The sequence below is a fragment of the Adiantum capillus-veneris genome, chromosome 15, assembly GCF_014529385.1.
Source record: "Adiantum capillus-veneris isolate H3 chromosome 15, ASM1452938v2, whole genome shotgun sequence".
Taxonomy (NCBI): Eukaryota; Viridiplantae; Streptophyta; class Polypodiopsida; order Polypodiales; family Pteridaceae; genus Adiantum; species Adiantum capillus-veneris.
Window position 1 is genome coordinate 1676689 of NC_140945.1, and position 13626 is coordinate 1690314.

The 13626-nt window shown below is 40.5% G+C and overlaps 1 pseudogene; it reads right to left on the reverse strand.

Annotated features, from left to right (window-relative positions):
- Positions 1 to 9466: 9466 nt before the first annotated feature.
- On the reverse strand, positions 9467 to 10406 carry LOC147440160 (ABC transporter G family member 1 pseudogene; annotated as a pseudogene).
- Positions 10407 to 13626: the final 3220 nt, after the last annotated feature.

Here is a 13626-nt window from a genome sequence, read left to right on the forward strand (position 1 = left end):
GTCTCCATAGCCTGAAAGCGTGAATAACTGCTAGCAATTCTAAATCATGTGTAGCATAACTCACTTCATGAATCCTAAGCTTTCAAGAAGTGTAAGCTACATTCCTTCCTTCTTGAGTAAGGACTCCTCCTAATGCAAGGTTACTAGCATCTGTGATCACTTCAAATTCTTGGGTGAAGTCTGGAAGTTTAAATAGAGGTTCTAAAGCAAGATACTTCTTAAGTTGTTTGAAGCAAGATTCATGCTTTTCTTCCCAAAATATTGTAGCTCCTTTCTTTAGCATGTCGGTTAGTGATGCAGCTTTAAGAGCATAGTCCTTTACAAAGATCCTGTACCACCCTGTGATACCTAAGAACCCTCTGACTTCTATTTGTGAAGTGGGTTGAGGCCATTCCACAATATCCTTGGCTTTGTCAGGGTCAATAGAGTCTCCTTCAGGTGAAATCATAAGACCTAAGTAACAGACCTTAGGGGAAAAAAAGGTACATTTTCTTTTCTTTGCATATAGCTTATTTCGACGTAAAGCTCTAACACTTTCCTAACATGTCCTTCATGCTCTTCCTCTGATTTGGAATAAATTAAGATATCGTCGAAGAATACTAAGACAAAATCGTCAAAGAATTCTCTAAAGATCTCGTGCATCAAATGATTGAAAGTTGCAGGAGCATCCGTAAGTCCGAAAGCCATCACTGTAAATTTGTAATGACCATAACGAGTGTTGAAAGCTGTTTTGGAGATATCAGCCTCTTGGATTTGAATTTGTAATCTCTCTAGCATCTCGTCAATACGAGGAATTGGATATTTATGCTTGATGGTAGCTTGATTTAAGCCCCTATAATATATGGAAAGTCGAAGAGAGCCATCCTTTTTATTTTGGAAGAGAACAAGTGCACCCCATGGAGACGTACTAAGTCGGATAAACCCTTTCTCAATCAACTGCTTGGGCTGCTCCTTGAGCTCTATAGCCTCTGGAAGTGACATCTTGTACGGTGCTCTTGAGACTGGTTCACTATCTGGAAAAATTTTGATTTCATGGTCTACCTAAGGTCTCTAGAGATCTATCATTTATTGAGCAGGCAACAAGCTATAAGAAGCGAATGAGGGTAAAACCTTGACTCACCTAGGTCCTTCATGCCATCAAATCCTCAAAATTTGAAATGTGCGACCCATTTCCATCATTAAAGTACTAAACATTCTCCAAAGTTTCTTAAGGTATTGCATGGTAAAAATGGAATGCTACAATGAACCCAAAAGGGATCATAAACCCGCAAAGATGCTTATGGACACTATCCTTTGATTTTTCTGGATGTGACTGTGTTCAATCTAGTAGTCCCGAACAGCCACACAATGTCATCTAGGTGCTAAAACATCTTCTGAGAACATCTTAAAGATTTTTGTCTTCCAACACTCATAACCCAATTGACCAAGATAAAACATGAAGAGAGGGGGGGCTAACTATTATACATCTATTGCTCACACATTCATTCTCTACGGACATGACAAGGTGATTTACTTTGAAAAGTTTCCCAGATTCATTGAAGCAAGTATCCCTCATTTTTGTTTGAGCTCTGGCCTTGTCTTACTAGGAAAATACCACTCAAAGACCACCTCCATGTGAGTATTCACGCTATCATCTTACACATTTTTTAAAAATCTGGCCAAAACCTCTTCACTATATCATTCGGGCAATTTTTTCAAAAGGCTCAGCTCCTATTACGCTAGTCACTATCAACCCCAAAACTCTTTCCCCATATTGGATTCAACAAAGAACGATGTAGTAGGTGTGCCCAATTTTGGGAAGGAGGTGAATTAACTAGAATCGGGGAAGATGCTCCCAAAGCTTCAAGGGGGAAACGAGAGCAAAGGAAAAGGTGAGGGCGGAGGTCCGCTTCAAAGATGGCACGTGGAGGGGACAGAGGGACTACAGTCGTCGCGATCGAGAAAGAGAGAATAGTGAGTGCTACATCGGACTCTCTGAGCGTACAATTGCTAGGGGAGAAACCTGTGTGTTGTCCCCATTCTTCATATGCTGAGAAAATGCAGGCCCGATCTGAGTGGAGGTCGCAATGGAGGCGAGTGCAGGCAATCACGTTCAACCAGGAGGCGACCTGGCATGTGCAGAGCCAGAGGAGGGGGGATCTGCCCTGAGTCATGGTGGAGGTTCTGAGCAGGCGGGCGAAGAGAGAGGAGAGACGGAAGAGAGAGAGAGAGAGAGAGAGAGAGAGAGAGAGAGAGAGAGAGAGAGAGAGAGAGAGAGAGAGAGAGAGAGAGAGAGAGAGAGAGAGAGAGAGAGGGGCTCTTTTAGGGAATCTCGTGAGATTCCGGTTAATGCGCACGCGGAGCTAGTAGTCCCAGCCATATTGATGGGGTTGATAAGTGATCCACTACTTAAGAAATGCTTTCTTTTACCCTTTCTTTAATGTAAACTATACCAACAGCCAAAGTTTACACAAAGAAATTGCTTTTTCACTCTAATTTTATAATTAGAGTGTCCCATTGTTCACCTTGAAATTCAGCATTGATCCTATGACACACTTATTTTAATAGTAAAATTACTCAGACTACAGAATGTGATAATCTCATTCACCATACCAGTTCTTTAAGAGTTTCAATTAAAAGGAAAGTTGCTAGGCCTTGGTGGAGGCTTGGAGGGTAGTGCTTGTGTGAATGGCCCATGAGATGCACAATAAGGCCGGATAGGATAATTGTATAGCATAACTTCTGCCCAGACTCCCGATGAATCCCTCCCCTACCTAGAACAAGGTTCTGTGACCCCACTATATGGTGGTGCTAATACACACATCATCTTAAGAGAGCATGGTGTAGACTAGAGCAAGAGGCATGTAGCGAGCAATGTCAAGCTTTGAAAGAGAAATAAACAAACGTGACATGTATAGCTGTGGTAGGTTGCTATTGGAGCTGGTGATGGGGCTGAGATTTACCAACCCGACGTAGCTGCAAGTGAACGGCATGAGCCTGCACATCTTGGTGGGGACACTACAAGGGTTCGGATGGGCAAGTGAGACGGTGCACAAGGGATTGCTAGCGTAACTGCACCCACTTGCATGAGGGGGATTTGGATAACAATGATACAATGATGGAGGAGGTGCAGGAGCTACTGGGCCTGAGACTAAAATGCAGTAGAAAGCCGTTAAGAAAGGCCCAGCGTGCAGATGGTACCAAGGAACTGGTAATGCGCCTTTGTAGCCCCGATCACCACCTGCCTGAATATAGCCCCATGCTTGCCTTCTCAACTTGCGTTTCCAAACGCAAGTTGAAATCGCATGGTGAAGATAAAATTTAGAAGCGGCCAAAATTTTGTCTTCACCATGCGATTTTAACTTGCGTTTGGAAACGCAAGTTGAGAGTGCCCTGTGAGTGCAATATTCACAATAAAGATCAAAAGGAAACATTCGTGATAATGACTAGTCTTTAAGTATAAAAAGGGTAGGATGATGTCTGCATTTGGAAAAATGTTTCTCGGTTTACAATCATGACCCTTAAAATGCCTACCTAACATTAGTTTAAGACTACCTAACATTAGTGTAATTTCTCAAATTTTTATTTCAACAAACTTCTAAGTATGATTTTGAGAAATGATTTCTCATGACCACTAGCTGATGTCATTGGTCTCACTGCCACCATTTTTTGTGGCTTGAGTACTTATTGCCGGAAACATGTTGTTTGCTTACTTTTAATCTATCTTTGTTTTAAGTTTAGGCTTCACTTCTACAAGCTCTATTGTTGTGTATGAGTGAAGCCTCTCAATGTCGCTCGACTAATTGGCATGCAAAGCAGGTCAAAATTAACTGTTCTCATCAAAATCAATGGCTTACTCTCATCTTGGCCCTTTTAGGAATCTTTTTGTAGACATTCATAGGCATTGAAGTGTCTCAAAATACCTAGCAAATCTAGCATGCCTATAACAAGGCCATCAAAATTCAACCACCTCTCTGTAGCAAGTATATACCATGAATTTTTTAATGTGCACGAAATTCGACCACCTCTGTGTAGCTAATATGTTGTTGCGCTAATACTTATGTGGGCCTCTTTGGTTTTAAGAACTTGTTTGGAGCATGCACGAAAAAACTATACTAGCTGGTGCTTGCATTCTACTTATAATAATCCTCTAAAATTACTTATTGTCAACAAATGAGACAGCAAATCATCACACACCATTCAAATGATACTTTGGACACAATCTTGGGGGTCCACTTTACAATCATGTTAACATAACACGTAAATTCAACACGAGGGGTTTTCTATTTTCAAAAATTTAAGCACTCTGAAAAAGATACATTAATAAGAGGGTTTTTTGAAAAAACACCCATTAATTAAGAAAATAAAGGGGTCAATCTATTCCTGCAAACATTTTAATACAAGTATTTTTTAAGTATCATGTGAACACACCTTATATAGAACGGTTCTTAATAGTGAACCTCCTAGGAATAGAAGAAAGAAAAAATTTCACATGAGGGCTATGTTAAGGAGAATATACTTTGCATCACTCCAAGCATAGGGACACACACTTTTAGAAAACTTCAAACTGTGGTTAATATGTTCTATGACTTACTTTTCTTTGCTCACTTTTTGTTGCTTGCTCGCTTTTGATCGCTTTATAAATGTTGGCACCCAGGTCTCTACTTCCGAATTTCACGCAAGTTCTATTATGCATTTGAATTTTTCAACCATCACTCATTATTTAAGATATTCAAGTTCAAATTATAAACTGTAGGCTAAGAAAACCTAGAATTTAAAATTTACGCTACTAAATTCTGACATGTTTAGCTATACAAGATGTTGATTGCAATACTTATTTAGTGATTGTAGAATTTTCTCTTACTACTATAAAGTTAGTCTAAGACTGCAGAGTTTAACTTGAAAATGTAAAGTAAATTATCATGAAGGAAATAAATAAACTAATTATAAAGTCAAAAGATACACATGGACGACACATGAAGGCACATGGACTCACTTGGACTCACATAGGAAGTGACAAAGTGGGACACACAGTCACATGGAAAGGAGAGGTTAGTCTTGACTAATCTTAATGAGGGGGGCTATGTGGCCTTATCTCTTGATGATGAAGACAAATTGGTCAAGCTGATGGGTACCATAAGGGGACCAAAAATGCAGGTATAAATTTTAAGGAAAAAACTAAAAAATAACAAAAAAAAGAATATATTTTTGGAAAAAAGTTGGACATTTTTCTTTTCTTCTATAAATAGAGCATCCATACTCACACTTTACACATAGAGATTGCCTCTATAACGCTCACGAAGTGCTGTAACTTCTCTTAGAGAGAAGGCATCCACAAACCACTAAGAGAGCAAAAAATCTAGTGGATTAATAAGGTACGTTTTAATTAAGCATTCAATTAGCTTTAAAAATGATGTGTGTATTCTCTCGTGCTCTAATCTCTCTAATGGATTAGTAATGGAAGGATGTGTGTGTATGTTATCTCTTACTCTAATCTCTCTAGTAGATTAGTAAGATTCAATTAACTTTAGAAAGGATGTGTGTATGTTCTCTCTTACTCTAATCTCTCTAGTGGATTAACAAATTTAATTAGCTTTAGAAAAGGATGCGTGTGTGTTCTCTGTTGCTCTAATTTCTCTAGTGGACTAGTAAGATTCAATTAGCTTTAGAAAGGCTATGGGTATATTCTCATGTACTCTAATCTCTCTAATGGATTAGTAAGATTCAATTAGCTTTAAAAAATATGTATGTGTGTGTGTTCTCTCTTACTCTGATCTCTCTAATTATACCTACTCTCTCTAGTTAGTACATCTTAACTATTAACTTATGTATAGTTAAATGAAAGTTAATACATAAGGGTACTCATCACACTCTTATTATGCATAGTGAAATTGTCATTCACCAATTTTATTATCAATTAGATTAATTAGTATTTTGAACAATACTAAAAATTGATTTAGTTGAAGTATAAAAATTGAAGTTAGAATAGGATTAAAAATGTCATGCATAAAAGTAATGCATTTCTAATCTTTCAATTTTGTAGTTTACACACTTAATTTTTTATTAATTAAGATTAGGAAATATTTTGATATATAGAAATTAGGTGTACTGCAATAACACTAAGTGCGAATCCGAATTGGCGAGGGTTCAAATTACAGACTCTCTTTGGAAAATTTTAGTAAAGTAATATTAAAGAAAAATAACAAGGTTACTTATATGTAAAAATGACCTTAGATTTCAAGAAAATTAATAGGGAAATTGATCAATTTAAAGTTCTAAGTGTATAACCTAAGTGTAGTACAAAAAATGGCTCCAAAGCGTGCTCGAACCCCACGGCGCTAATGGTCATGAAGCTGGTACAAGTAACAGGGGAACTCTTGCAGAACATGCTAGGTTTCCACCAATCAAATCAATCGAAGCTATGGTACAGGTTAGTATTGCAGTTTCAAGTTATGCATCATTGCATATGCAAGACCATAGACATATATTAATCACCTCAAGAAAGGAAAACACAGACCGAAACCAAGGAGCTTAACCCCGAGAAACTCGGCATATGTATGACAAATAGGAAAGAATGTTTGGTTAAGCTGTTTTCCATAGGAAAGAATTGGCATTAGGTGGCAATTTTCAAGGCGTGAGATGACATCTAGGGTGGCACAACTGATGCTGCGGTAGAAGTACACCCAGGATGGCCCACCTGGATACTGCAGTTATGTTTTGTCATGGCATGAAAATGAAGCCCGGTTTGGCACCGTTGTTGCTGTGGCGGGAGTACGCCCAGGTTGGCACAACGAGTACTTGTTGAGCGGTATGGGGCGCTCAAGATGACAAGAGTTGTTATGAATAATGTATATATCGATTGGTCCTAATGGTGCAAGTAGAGATTCTTAAGTGAACCTAATCCAAAAGTTGTCAGTTTAAAAATGGACTACTTCTTGTCTGATTGCTATTTTAACAAATGAGTATCATAAATAAGGTAAAGGAACATATATGTTTAAACATCGTGATAGTAATTAGGTAACAAAAGAAGGGTGAGTGATGTGTGACAAGTGGGAGAATGATACCCTCATGATATCATTCTATGGACGGGTAGACCTGATGAGTCGGGTAACTTTCTAACGCTAGAAGTTTTTTCTTTTAAGTCATAAATCTTAAAAGAGACAAACCTTGGCGGCTGTGCTTCTGAAACATGGGGAAAAAATGCACAATTTGGTCACTCTAAGATTTATAATCTTAGGTATTATTGATTATAGATAGTGTTTAGATAGGTTTATGGTGGTCATGCTCCACCATAGCGAGATAGTACCAATCCTTCATTAACAGTTCATGCCCGTGGCTATGTAGTAGTTAAGGCAATGTCCGTTGGTTTTTCTTTCTTAGGATTGGAGACCTATCAAAGGTACTCCACTCCTTGCGAAAGGGAGTAGGGACCTCACACACTAAGTTGGATGAGAGAGAGAATAAAGTATGCACCATGTGCACACAGAGAGGAAGTGCAGGCTCCCTATGATTCTTGCCATGCTTGAGGCTTCCCGCGCTTGCAAAGCAATCATGTAGGCTTGCTTACACACTTGTGAATCCATATGTATGTCATGTGCATGACCTCAAACATCTGATCCTAGCATGCACATGAGGAAGTCAACACCATCCCAAAATTAAGGTTTTAGATGCCTGCACACACCTCTGCCTTAGATCACCAGCAATCGAGTAGAGTAGGTCACCTCCTCCTTCTTAGATCAGGCGGCACTGGGCCATGGTGATAGCCACTTTCATGGGCTTGGGCTTGTTTTGCTACAACCAATATTTCTTTCCTTTCATGGCCTCCATCAAGCTCCTAATTTGCATCCCTAGTCAGTGTTTGCCTCAAACTCGTGCCAGAGCGTCCTTAGACTCTCTCTCCCTCTCTCTCTCTCTCTCTCTCTCTCTCTCTCTCTCTCTCTCACACACACACACACACACACACACACACACACACACACACACACGCACGCACGCACATACACACACAATTTCAAATCACACGCACACCCTCGTACAACGGCACTGCTCTCTCAAACTCCCATGTAAACTTAGGTGCTGCCCTCAAGCTCCTATGCAAAGTTCAAACTTTTGCTTCTGAACGGGTTCTGGAATAGTGGGAAGGAGCTGCAACCAGCACCGGATTGGAACAGTGTTGGGACCACCCAAACAAAAGAGGTTCCACCTCTCTCTCTCTCTCACACACACACACACTCTCACTGAGCATTGTGGGTTGTAGGCTACACTGGCCAGGGGGTTGGGCATAAATGGCTACGTTGCTTTGGCAAAATATAAATGCTAGCAGTGCATATGCAACTTCATTGCAATATCAGCAAGTGATTTACCATAGAGGGACTGAAAATGCTCTTGTATTAGCTCCTTGCTAATGCAATGGCTTTAAATACATCACAATTTCCGTATGATATGGGTAGCAGGAGCAATATATGTGCTTACCTGTCAAGACCACTCATGGGATCATCAAAGAAGAGTAATTTCCACTGCTTGAGGGTTTCCATGGTGATGCTGAGACATCTCTTCTTCCCCCCACTCAACCCTTGGATATACCAACCACCAACTAGTGTATGTGTGCACTCTTGCAGACCTATTTCTCATATAGTGCTTTGGACTCTTCACTGATTCTCAAAGGGATTCATGCTCTCACAAAGCTGTAGATGGGCCGAATATACCAATGTATCATATGTGGTCAATGTCGTAATAAGAGAGTTGTCTTGAGCTACAAATGACTATTCCAATGCATTCAAGCACCATTGAAAGATATCATGATTGAAAGCAATGTCTCAATAAATCCAAGGCAATCAAGATTTTAAAAAGAAGGAGATGCCTTCTTACAGAGTTTCCATACAATAATCGTTGTCGTCGACAATTGACAAAAATCTTGCGAGAGTCTACCATTGTGGTGCCAAGGCGGCCCGCATGCCACATCAAAATACTTACACTTATGATATAGGTAGCATAAGCAATATGTGTGCTTACCTGTGAAGGCCAATTGTGGGCTCATCAAGGAAGAGTAATTGTTGCTGCTTGAGGGTTTCAATGGTGATGCTGAGATGTCTCTTCTGGCCCCCACTCAGCCCTTGGATATACCAACCACCCACTGGTGTATCTATGCACTCTTGTAGACCCATTTTTCATCAAGTGTTTTGGACTCTTCGCTGCTTCTCAAAGGGAGTTATGCTCTCAGGAAGCTATAGATGGTGGGCCAAATATACCAATGTCACATATGTGGTCAATGTCATGATAGGAGAGTCGTCTTGAGTTACATAGGCCTAGGCAATCAAGATTTTAAAAAAAAGGAGATGTCCACTTATAGAATTGCCATATGATAACCGTTCTCATCGGCCATTGGCAAGAATCATGCCAGAGTTGACCATTGCGGTGCCAAGGCGGCCTGCATGTCACATCACAATACTGACACTTATGATATAGGTAGCAGGAAGAATATGTGTGCTTACCTGTGAAGGCCACTTGTGGGCTCATCAACGAACAATAATTTCCACTACTTGAGGGTTTCAATGGTGATGTTGAAACATCTCTTTTGCCCCCCACTCAGCCCTCGGATATACCAACCACCCACTAGTGTATATGCGCACTCTTGCAGACCCATTTCTCCTATAGTGTTTTGGACTCTTTCATTCTTCTCAAAGGGAGTCATGCTCTCAGGAAGCTGTAGATGGGCTTCATATACCAATGTCTCATATGTGGTCAATGTCACGATAAGAAAGTCACCCCGAGTTACATAGGCCTATTCCAATGCATTCAAGCACCATTGAAAGATATTATGATTGAAGGCAATGCAACAATAAATCCAAGGCAATCAAGATTTTTTCAAGAAGGAGATGCCGACTTACAAAGTTTCCATATGATAACCATTGTCGTCGGCCATTGGTGAGAGTCCCTCCATAATTACCATTGCGGTGCGAAGGCGGTCTGCATATGTCACATCACAATACTTACACTAAATCTGGGTATCACAGACAAAACCAGCCATACCATGCATATGCCCATTTTATCATAGTCACACTTGAAGCTAGTTTTGACATCTTTAATCAGCTTACTTCTCTCTTACATATGCACCCTATCCTGCTGACCCTTTCATTCACCACAATCGTGGCATGGCTTGTTAATCTTTTACGTGCACACATGGCTAACCACACTTTCATCCTCCACACAAACATGTAATACGCCAAGAAGAGAGAGCCCTCACAAATACCTGCAAGAGCGTTGAGAAGAGTAGTTTTGTCACATCCAAAAGGCCCCATGATAGCCAGTAGGGAGCCAAGCTTTACATAGCCGCTCACGTTCTGCAGAAAATAGCAAGGCTGTCCACGGCCTTTGACGCTTAAATATTTCCAGGTCAAGAAGATGCCCTTTGAAGAGAAGGTCTCCATCACCATTCAAAACTCAGTATATTTTATTAAGCTTGGAAGCTAAGATTCACCAAAATCTTCCACATGAGGGAAATGCAAAGTGTAACAAACTCAACGAAGGGTTCTCTATCAGGCAAGGCTGATGTGATTGACACAGTCCAAGAGAGGGACCAAGTACTTGCAGGAAGTCTGGGAAAGGGTGGCATCAAATCCAATGTGTGTGCATGCACGCGCGCGTGTGAGTGTGTGTGTGTGTGAGTGAGTGTGAGAGAGAGAGAGAGAGAGAGAGAGAGAGAGAGAGAGAGGGTGTGTGGGTGTGGACTCGAGAGAGGGAGAGAGGGAGCGTGCCAGCTTGAAAGTCTCAAATTGTGGAGCCTATTTCTCTCTCTCTCTCTCTCTCTCTCTCTCTCTCTCTCTCTCTCTCTCTCTCTCTCTCTCTCAGTGCAGCCGTTTTTTGACCTAGTAGACAGTAGTCCACTCTTTTGATCATAACTTCTTCATCCGAACTCCGATTTGGGTGATCTATAGCCTCAATCGAAGAGCACGAAGTCCTCTACGCATTGATGTAAAGACAGAAATTTTTAGAGTTATGGAAGGCGTTTTTGTAGCAGCATTTCCGAAGTAAACAGGTGCAACAAAATTGATTCTCATCTCCTATTTTACATACAATGTCTTCCGGCACTCGCAAGGGTTCTTCTTCTTCAACAAGGTCCACAACCATTGTGGAAAATGATCCAAAATCTCCTACGTATGGAGATAGCAACACAACCACCCAACCAACGACATCGAAAACCATGATCATGGCGTACTTGGTATCATTGCAAGAGACCGTAAACAAACAAGGCGAAGACTTACGAGCACTTGCAATGGAGAATGGCACACTAAGGGTACTTGTGGTTGAGAATGAGAATCTCAAGAGGACACTTGAGATGCAAACAACACGTTTGATGCAACTTGAAGAGGAAGTCAAGGAATGTAAACGCTCTCTGGTGGACTTGAATGCTTTGAAGGAGCGGATGAGCAAAGTAGAGCATGACCATGTATTGAAAGAGGAGAAATTTGACACTATGAGCCGGGATGTATGCGACATGAAAAATGTATACACAAACAATTCTTGGGCTGATGTATGTGGTAGCAATGTGGTTTCTAATTCCTCACTCATGCAAGCTATGGTTCAAACAAAGAATGTTGAGAATGTGGATGTGGAGGAGTTGAAGGAACGGGAGCGACGTTCCAAGAACATTGTTATTCGTGGAATTCCTGAAGAGAAGTTAGAGACACCTCCTTCTCTTGCCATTGTTATTGAAGATTTCTTCAAAACCCACTTTGGCATGTCCGGAGTTATGGTCTATGGAGCACATAGAGTGGGGAAGCAAGGAGCTCCTCGCTCGGGAGAACGGCCAATTGTATGCACCATGCCAGATGAGACCAAGCGAAAGATTATCCTTGATAATAGTTGGATCTATTTGAGGGATACAAAATGTTTTGTATGTGAAGATCGCACTATTAAGCAACAAAATATGCGTCGCAAGGCATATGAGGAAAAGAATAATAAAAACAAGGAGATCTCTCATGAAGAAAATGTGCCCAAGGAGGAGGCAAGTCTCTCAAGCAAATAGGATGCGTGACCTATGAGACCGAGTTACAATTGAAAATATGATTTTGGAATTGTAATGGATACCCATGGAATGCGGGGGTTGGCATTGATGAACTAACAAGCAAAGCCGATGTTGTACTTCTTGTTGAAACTTGGGAGCATGATACACAAAGGATTAACGGCTTGGAGGATTACAATGTACATTCATTGATGTGGTCAAAGAATCTCAAGCAACGAAGAGGACAAGGAGGGTTAGCATGTATGGTTAAGAAAGGATTGGAAGATTTTGTATCAATTGTGAAAGATGACAAGTACAAACGTTATGTATGGCTGAAAATTATGACACCAAAAAGAGCACCCATTTTTGTAGCCGGTTGCTACATTCCTCATCATCATTCTCCCTTTTATGCTTGCATGGATAGAGATCAACCATTTTCTGATTTGGAAGAGGACATTGCTTATTTCAAAGGTGAAGGTGATGTTATTGTATTTGGGGATATGAATGCTCGCACAAAAACATTGCAACATGATACTCAACAATTTGATATGCCATACATTTCAAGGGAGTTGGAGGAAGTTCACTTGTATGATCGTACTTCAATGGATGAGAAAGAGCCGGATCACTATGGAAAGTTACTTTTACACATGTGTAATAGCACGGGTATGCTCATTGCCAATGGTGTATCTTTGTGGAGTGGAACCAATGGATTTACATGTAGAAGACATAATGGGGATAGTGTGATTGACTATATGCTACTCTCTGAAGCCATCATGTATCGCATAAAGAGTTTTATTTTTGGTCAATGGACCCCGGAATCCGACCATCGCACCTTATTTATTGACCTTTCATGTGGAGAAGCAACTAAGCATGATAATCTCAGCCAAAGGAAAGAGAAGTTATCACTATGTATGGATTTCAAACGGGCACCAATGTACATTGAAATGGTTGAGCAAAAATTATGGATGACAAAGCTTCAATGTGATGCACCATTGGAAACTAAATGGGAAGCTTTCAAGAAAGCTATTTGTTCTTGTGCGGAAGAATGCTTTGCCATAAAGCATCTCCATGGTATCAACAAAGATAGATCACGCAAAAGGTGGTTTGATAAAGAATGTCAAGATGCTCGAAAGTCCTTGATAAAGCTTGATGCAACTATGGACAAAGACAACTATCAAAGTCATTTGCCTACATACAAGGCATTGATTCAAAAGAAGAGAAGAAGATGGGAAGTAAAGCAACAAGAATTTCAAGTCCAAGAAAAGGCACATGCATGTGGAAGATTTTGGAGAAACTTGAGAGGCAAGCGGGTTGAGAATTTTGGTAACTTGAGTCTAGTGGATATGTACACACATTGTAGGCAATTATATGAGCAAGAAAATACTGAAAAAATGCCATTTTATGGTTCACTCCCATGTATGCCGTCTTTTTTTACTATTGAGGATGTATGCGGTGGGATTGAAAAGTTGTCCACTCGCAAAGCGGGAGATCTTCAAGGTATCAAGCCGGAGATGATCAAATGGACGGGAGATTTTACCCATGAGTGGATGTGTGATATGTTCAACCTTGCACTTCAACATGGTATGCCTTATGATTGGAGTACTAATTATGTTAAGCCTTTGCATAAAGGAGGGGGTGTAAAGAAT